At 29.9% G+C, this 9,807-nt stretch overlaps 1 non-coding gene across 1 annotated transcript; it reads left to right on the top strand.

Annotated features, from left to right (window-relative positions):
• The first annotated feature begins 4,591 nt into the window (after positions 1-4,591).
• On the top strand, positions 4,592-4,675 carry TRNAL-CAA (transfer RNA leucine (anticodon CAA)). The gene has a single exon. It is a non-coding gene; the product is annotated as a tRNA-Leu (tRNA).
• Positions 4,676-9,807: the final 5,132 nt, after the last annotated feature.

The following is a 9,807-nucleotide window of genomic DNA, read 5'->3' as shown; positions in this document are numbered from 1 at the left end:
TTGATCTTAGGGATTGATTGGCTCTCTGCCAATCGCGTCCTTGTCGGCTGTGTGGATACAAGAAAGTCTACATTTGGTTATGTGTATCTTTTAGCCGAAGGAGCGATTTCATGGAAAAGTGCGAAGCAGTTTGTCATTGCTGCATCCATCACGGAAGCTGAATTTATGGCATGCTTTGAGTCCACAGTTCAGGCTAATTGGTTGCGAAATTTTATTTCAGGACTTTGAGTAGTCGACAGTATTTCCAAGCCGCTGAAAATTTATTGTGATAATTCCGCAGCAGTCTTCTTTTCTAAAAATGACAAGTATTCTAAAGGTGCTAAACATATGGAGTTGAAATACTTTGCCGTTAAAGAAGAAGTTCAGAAACGTAAAGTGTCAATAGAACATATTAGCGTAGATCTTATGATTGTTGACCCTTTAACAAAAGGGTTACCGTCCAAATTGTATGCTGGTCATGTAAAGAATATGGGCATTATGTCTACTAGTGAATGTTGAATGTTAATGTTTTGAATGTTTATGTGACACTCTGAGCTCCCTAATGTATAAATTTCTGAAATCTGTGTTTTCTTAATTATGTTTATGCATGCAAATTATGATGAAGAAAACAAATTATGTTATGTTATTGCTTTGTAAAATGACATTATGTTTGAACCCATTATGGACTTCTCGTTTTTAAGGTCATATTAAGGAGAAAGAGATGATATAGTAGTACATGGAAGGAATCATGTCGATCAAATGATGTGTGACCGCCATGACTCTTATTATTTCTGTATCTTTAATTATGAATAATGATGGAACCAATTTATGCAAGGTCTTTTATTGCGCATTATGTTTATGTATTAAATCACATAATGTTATAACATCATATGAGTCAAGTGGGAGAATGTTAGAATTAATTGATGAATTAATTCTATTAGTGACTCATTTGAAATATTATGATGGACCCAATTGTGATTTAATAAAATATAAAGATTTATTGGTTATTATTATGGGAAGTAATAATAAAATAAAATAAAGATAAAGATAAAATAAAAACCAACTTGATGGCGTTGGTTTATAAAAGGAATTGGGGTTCTGTCTATGGCCATAAGGTTCTTTTCACAGTAACCCATCAAGAATGTGTGAGAAGAGAAAGAAAGGCATAGAGATAGATTGGAAAACGGTGATTGAAGAGCACACAAGATTACAAATTTGAAGAACGCATATTCATAGGATCTCCCATGGATCAAGGTTAGTGCTCTATTATGTTTTATCGAATGAGAATCATAACTCTTAAAGATCCTTAATTAATTTTACATATTTTAGTTAAAGTATTAGATGATAGGTTGTTTTTCTTCAGAATGACTGACTATAATAATAGACAACAAATATTTAACATAAAAAAAACTAAAAATCACTTTACTTAAATTTGAATGACCTATCTATTTTATAATTCAAAAGATGGAAGTTTAATATAATAGAACTTGGAGTTCAAGTTTTTGATTTAAGATATGAGAAGTAATTTCAAATATTTAGCCTAAAAAAATTTTAAAAATCACTTTATGTAAAATTTAAAAATCACTTTAAAAAAAGTTGAAAGTCTAATTTAATAGAACTTCAAATACCATTTTCCATTTAAAAAATAATATTAATTTTCAACACATCAATTTGAATAAGTTATTGTCGTTTTTAAATTAATTAGTTGAAATAATTTTTTTAAATTAATATTGAATTACAATTACGTTTCTCGAAAATAAAATATGGAGATTTTAGTGTTACAAAGCACTCCTAGATAGAAAATGACTTCATTCATACATATAAAATTTCTTTCTATAGCTAGAGGGGTGGATAAAGTGTCTAGTTTCACTGTTTAAATTTCAAAAGTATCGAGTAAAGTTCTTTTGCTTCTAGGAATAATTATGTAAAATGTTTGGAAGTTACATGTATTTTTTTAGAAGGCACGTAACTTTTTAGGTTAGATAAGTGTTTGTTAAATGATTTTATGCTTTCCATAATTTCAATTATTTTTATATAGACTTCAATACTAATTTGTTATTTATTTTTGTTAAGTTTGTTTAGTTTAATACTAATTTTTCTTTCTTATTTAATCAAGTACTAATTTTTATCAATTTTTGTCAATTCAATTTTTTTGTAATGTCAATTAAATAGTTAACAACATAGTGACAGGGTGGAACAGTTCGTTTGATGTGACACCAAATGTGGCTTAACATGTCTAGTCTATCTTTCTCATCGTTCTCCATGGCCTCCAACATTCATCATTAATCACCCATGCCTACATACCTTCATTCCAAACATAACACTATCACAAATCATCTCCTCCCTTCTAAATTCAAGAAACCCCAATCACATACCTCTATTTGAAATTCAAGAAACCTCAATCACCAACCAATGATCTCATGCAACTTCCACCTAGCCTCCTCCTCACCTTGTCGCTCAAATCTTTTGTTTGCCCCGCCATCACCGTTAGAGACGTTGCCAACGAATGTCAATGCCACCATATTCTCCCCCTTCACAAGCAGACACAATTGCTTCCTAAACCCATAACCTCCATCACCTCCTATTATTACTAGAGTAGCCATCGGCGACAACCAATTGTGTGCATCTTCTGCTCTCATTCTTATTCCTGCACAAGAGCTCCTTTGCACTTTTTGAGAATAGAGCTCGTCTCCACAGCGCCTCTAGCGGTCAGACAAAACTCACCATTTAGAGTTGATGCTTCGACCACGCCGAGGTTGTCATTTGCCACAGCTGGTGCTTCATTGGAATGTTGTTCTTGTTCTAGCTTTGCTCTTTGATTTCTGATGATGCTGTGTTTGATTGGATATAAGGTGAATGAGATGAGGGAATGTGTAGTTACATGCTCTCTAGTTAGGCTATGGGGATGAGGAGAGATAGAAAAAGGGAGTTTAATCTACTTGTTTTGAGATAGGAGTAAAGGGGGTTTTGTTAAAGGAGAAAAGGAAGTTGTTTGTGTGTGATTATGTGTTGGTCGATTCTGAATTGGAAATTGATTAAGGAAGAAGATGAAGTTGATTGCGGTTGAGAGTAGTGTGTTGATTTTATGGAAAGGAAGATAATGTAGAGAAAGTTTATGTGTGTTTTGTGTTGATGATGGATGGTTTAGTGTTGAGAAAAGATGAATATGTAAAGATGGTTTTTTTTGTTTGAAGGAAGAAAATTGAGTGTGAAGTTGGATCACTGGAGAACATGAAGTGTGTTTTATGAAAATGAGAAGGAAGACACATGTCAGTGATAAAACAGAATACGTCAGAGGCCACCTCAAATGAAGTGTTCCACCCTCCTTTGATGTTAACTATTTAAACGGCAAAATAGAACTAAATTGACAAAACTTGACAAAAATTGAAACTTGGTTAAATAAGAAAAAAATAGTACTAAATTGAACAAATTCATCAAAAATAGATACTAATTTACTATTAAGGTCTTTCTATAAATAATGTTCTTGTTAAAACTCGAGATACTAAGATTAGGGATGTCAACGGGGCGGATAGGGTATGGGTAGTAGTTCCCATGTACCCTACCCGCTGAAAAAATATTTGTCTCGTACCCGTACTCATATCCGTGTGGATATCCATTATGCGAGTACCCACATATTTTTTTAATATCCGCGAATATCGACGAGTACCTGCGGATATTTACAAGAAAAATTAATATTTAATAACATATTTTAACCATAAATTCAAATAAAAATACAATGCATAACATTTATAAATTTCAAACATAGTGCAAACAAGTCATTTAAATACAAAGAAATGAAACTTTTTTAAAACTAATTGATAAAAAATAACTCATTCAAAATCAATGTATTAATGTTTTAATCATTTTTTAAAATTTTTTTAATTTAAATTAGAATATAGCAGGTACTAGTATCTGTGGGTAGAGATACTATGATACTCGTACCTTGTCCTGTTAACATGCGGGTATAAAAGATACTCGTACCCATCACCTGTGGATATCCATTTACAATATTCATTTCCTACCCGTTGCAAATTTTATTCACAAATACCTGCAGGTACGAATTTTTTTTACATCTCTAACTAAGATTGTACAAAAGTTATATCCCTTTAGTTATAATCAACCTCATCAAAAATTGGTTAATCAAGTTGCGTCGTCCATAAATAATTAATCATATACATAAAAATTATAATATGTTAAACCAAATACAATTCTAACATCCAACATAATAACATAAAATTATTGTCACAAATGGTTGACAAAACTATGGCAACAATTTAATTATTGTCATATGATATTACTAATAACGTATTTATATATTTATAATTTATAGTGATGAATATTTATATTTCTTTAACTTTATTTTAATGACTAAAATAATAAATGGTAAACATAAATCTAATTTCCTAAATTTTCAAGTCATCTAATTTACGTTATATGAATTATTTTAAAACTTTAAAATCGATTAAGAATTTATGCTATGTTATAAATTCTAAAACTATAATTAAATTAAATTAAGTAGGCGGTTTTAAAATAGCATATCATATCCATAATTTTTTGTATTTGAATACCATCAAATCATGTTCATTTTAGGGTTAGCAAATTTATGTCTAGTGTCAGGATGGTCGAGTGGTCTAAGGCGCCAGACTCAAGTTCTAGTCCTTGAAAGAGGATGTGGGTTCAAATCCCATTTTTGACATTTTTGTCATTAATTGTTTTCATTTTATATTTTTTTAATTTATTAAATATTATTTACTTAAAACTCTTCTTTATATTTTAATACAATTAACTAATTTTTTGAGGCAAACACCAAGGACTAATTCAATCTTTTACCAACTCATATCCGAACTATATAAGAATATGCAGTTATAATATAATATCTAATTAAATATAATAGAATCCAAACTACATGAATTATATCAATATAATTTGGATATTTTCTTTATATATATATATATATATATATATATATATATATATATATATATATATATATATATATATATAATTTTAATTGATTAAATAATAAATAATCAGCAAAATAATATTAATTATTTATTTATTTTGAACACCTCTTATACACTTAGTCTAGATTAAAAAAGGTTTACAGAAAAACATTTTTATGGAGTATTCATTCAATTCTCATACTCACTCTTACATTATAGAGTTTTTTTATATGATTATACTGACTTAAGCGTTTTCGTCGATCTTCACCAGTAACACGACGATAAACTCTTATAATTAGGTGTAGTTCGACTTCGTTAGAATCTCTTTTTCACCTTGGGAGATTTATACTCTTTTTCAATAAAAGCATTTGGTATTCAATGTGGGAGAGGCAAATTTTTTTCACTCATGATCCTTACCAAAAGTAGAATTGTCATGTCGTTATTGACAGTTCTTGAGATGAATTCATCACACAATGGAACCTTGACAACTCATATTGATGTCATTCTTTAGAAAAAATGAAGAAAATCTCCAAAATGTATAATAAAATTGATAAAGATTTGGAGCTTTAAGAGAATAAATATAGAGTCAAATTGATTCAATATTGGAACGAATTAAGTTAATATCAAAACAAGTTGCGGACTTTCCTATAACAATTGGTAGTATTCAACCAAAAGAAGACTACTCATTGTCTGAACAAGACAACCAAGGTTGAACCCCTCATGATAAACAAATTGTTGAATCTCATACAATCCATAGATCGAAACCAGTACTCCAATCCAATCCATCTTGTTTGTGTTAAGGCTACAGTGTTATACATGTGGGCAAGTTTGGCATGGCCTAAAGTAAAAAATGTTGTAGTGTAAATGAAGACAACCATAGTAAAAATAATTGTTGGGTATGACTCTATGTACAGAACTTAGTGATACATGTTTAACTTATGATTTATTAGGCTTAATTGGTCTTTTGGTCCTCATATTTCTCTATGTGATCCAATTCGGTCCTCTATTTTTTTTTTGGGTTCAATTAAGTCCTTGTAGTTGTAAAAATGATCCAATTAAGTCTTTTTCGCTTAGATTGACGTTAACAACATGTTCGTACAAGTTATGTGTCAGTTCATAGTATTTTCACGTGTTAATATTAGTGTGAGTGTCACATATTAGTGTGAGTACCATGTGTTAGCGTCATTGTCACATGAGAATATCTTGTATTCAATTTAGTCATTGCATATAAAATGTTGACTCAATTGAATCCTTATAGTTTAAAATTTTGACTTAATTGAGTTCCAATTTTATTTTTCAATTTAAATTAAAAAATACATATTTTAAAAAATGAAAATGTAAAATAACATTTGTAGGTTTTAAATTTTAATATTTTTAATATGTGAAGTGTCACTTTAAATTTACATTTTTAATATTTTATTGGAGTGATTTTACTAGGGATTTTTTATTGAAATTTAAAATGTAAAAAATATAATTAATTTGAATATTTAGATGGAGTGATTTGATGTATCAATTTTGAAAAAATATTTTAACATGTATATATAAGTTGCTATTAAGCTTAATTATTGATTTGGTCTCACTTTGGAAAGAGACAAAGATTCTATATTTAAAAATAAAAAAGATTGGGACTCAATTGAGTCAAAATTTCAAACACAGAGACTATGTTATACTCAACAAATTTCTAAATATGTTCAACCCACTCTTAATAAGTTATGCTATCTTATTAATTCTAAAATTTTAGAATTAAATTAGAACAATTAATCGAGTGACTAATAAATAATGTAAATTAAACAAGCGAATTTACTAGCAAATTATATCCATAATTTTTGTATGTTGGATGACTTATTTTAAAACTTTAAAACCCAATTAATAAGTTATGTTATCTTATTAATTCTAAAACTTTAGAATTAAATTAGAATAATTAATCGAGTGATTAATAAACAATGTAAATTAAACAAGCAATTTTTCTAGCAAATCATATCCATAAATTTTTTATTTGAATGCTATCAAACCATATTCCCTTTAGGGTTAAGGGTTTAACTATGTGTACTTTCTTATATAGCTTTAGTAAATATATAAATATAGGAAAATGATATAGTAATATCCATTTTTTGACAACTTCTCTCACAACGTGACATGTCATATGTTTTTCAATTTTTTTTCAATTTTCACGTTGGTTTTTTTAGAAGAAAGCAGGAGGAGAAAAAGTAAAAAACCAGAGTGGAAATTGGAGGAGAAAAATATGGAAAGTGGAAGTGAAAATGGTTGAACTAAAAAGCATCTTTTTCGCCATCTTCAACCATTGATGTTCGTCTTCAACTGCCATTCTTCATCTTCAACCCTTATTTTTCTAAAATCCCATCTTCTTCTTCGTCGCAATATTGTGGGTTTACCCATTGGACGAAAGCTTCGATGGTTTGTCGTTCGTATCCATTGAGATGGAAAGGAGGGATTTTTATTGTTGTTTGTAGTGTTGTCATCATTGTAGTGGTGTAAATTTGTGGGTTTCGTCTTTATGGTAAAATCTAATCAGGACCGCTTCTTCGAAAGGTGTGTGGTGGTAAGTTCTATTTATTTTACCGTATTGCTTGGGATTATTTTTTGTGTAAAAACCAAGAACGATGTTAAAAGGAATTATATATATATATATATATATATATATATATATGTATATATACATGTATATATATATATATATATATACATATATATATATATATATATATATATATATATATATATATATATATATATATATATATATATATATATATACATATATATACATGTATATATACATATATATATACATATATATATATATATATATATATATATATACATATATATGTATATATACATATATATGCATATACATATATATGCATATGCTTATATATGTATATGCATATATGTATATATACATATATATGCATATACATATATATGCATATACTTATATATGTATATGCTTATATATGTATATCATATATATATATATATATATACATATATACATATATATATATATATATATATATATATATATATATATATGTATATATGTATATATACATATATATGTATATATATATATGACACAATCACATCAATAGAATAAAACATATATACAACACATTTATATATATATATATATATATATATATATATATATATATATATATATATATATATATATATATATATATATATATATATATATATATATGACACAATCACAACAAAGGAATTTCATCCTTTGAATGCCTCAAGATGTCTTACTGCCATATATATCGGCAACAACCGATAGAGCACGTGACGTCAGGTGAAGTTTCCAATAGGAATATAGTTCGTAATGTCCCAAGACTACCAAACTCGTCAGCTAAATACTGAGGAGGGCAATCTATCTGGACCCATTCGTGCGGGCCACAATCAGCACACTCACACCAGTAACACTCGCCAACCCGAGCCAACACTCAAGAGTTCCTCGCGTTCATCCGCCATCCCGAGCCATAACTCAAGAGATGTTATTCCGAGCCACAACTCAAGGAGTACCACGTGCTTAACCCCTATCCCGAGCCACAACTCAAGGGATACGTTTCGAGCCACAACTCAAGGAACACCAACAAGCCGACCTTTAAGATATCCTAGAAGCCTTGTAGATCACGCACACCAAAGGAAGCCAAACATTTTTGCCTCAGCAACATCGTCTGGCGCTACTCACGAGTGCTAGCATTCAATTCTAACTTATGAATAACGCATGCTCAAAAAAATATAAAGCAGCAACACTCTAACAAATTAAGCACATGATCTTTGCACCAATGCAAATTAATATTGACACACATGCATTCACCAATAACCAATTCTCCACATGTGGCTGACCCAAAGGAACATTCAAATTGATAGAGACTTACAACATAACCCAGTCATGCTTCATTAGAAGTTACTCGAAATTATCAAGAGCTTATTCATGTCTTTTAAAGACTCCAAAACCAGAAATAATGAGTAACATATATCTCTAGCTACTGAACTCCAAATCAAATCTCCACCGTTCAAAGTGAAGAACTACGTGTTATGGACCACCTGTCAAAATTTCACCTAAATTGGACGGTTAACGAACTAAAAAATGTAGTTTTATGAAAACTACGCAAACGAGAAAAACAATGGCACCTAGGGCCCAAAAATCATGAACCTGGCGCTTGGTGGTACAAAACCAGCACCGCGCAGTTCCTGTTCCATGAAAATACGAAAAACAACTTTTTTCATGAATCAGAACACCACGCATCTCTGGTATGGCGTCTGGTGGCCAATTGGGTGCCACTAGGCGGTTCTTGTTGTTCTAAGAACCCAGAAATCCCCCTTGCACCTACGAACCTCAGTTTTTCCCAGTTTCCCCTTGCATGCAGATTTCCATCAATTCTCACGCAATCCCGCTTCCAATTATAATAATTTGTATCCTCAGCGCATCCATTAACAATCTCCCAAAACAATTTAAACACTAATTATTCTCGTAACATGCAAACCCAAGGCTATCAACCCTAAACTAACGTTCATAGCAATTGTATCAATTTTCGCCTCCAATCTCATGTAATTCAAATTCCACAAACATCCATCGATCGATTAACATTAAAAGAAGCTGTTTTCCTCAATCAACTCAACCCAAAACACCTAAAACATCCAAATCGAACCAAAATTGGTTCGCGTCGCCTAGCGAGTGTTTGTAACATCCCGACCGGATATTATGGGTTTAAAATATAATATATAATAAGAAAATAAAATCACATTTATTATAAATCCATTTCCCAAAAACGCAAAAAAAAAATTCAAATAATTTATTTCATAATAAAGATAACTCTAAGTTCAAATCTTCTCAAAATTCAATAAA

The sequence above is a fragment of the Vigna unguiculata genome, chromosome 10, assembly GCF_037176805.1.
Source record: "Vigna unguiculata cultivar grain cowpea cultivar isolate G323 ecotype 2 chromosome 10, ASM3717680v1, whole genome shotgun sequence".
NCBI classification, from domain to species: Eukaryota; Viridiplantae; Streptophyta; class Magnoliopsida; order Fabales; family Fabaceae; genus Vigna; species Vigna unguiculata.
The sequence above is the reverse complement of the archived record's forward strand: the minus strand, read 5'-3'. Positions and strand labels throughout refer to the sequence as shown.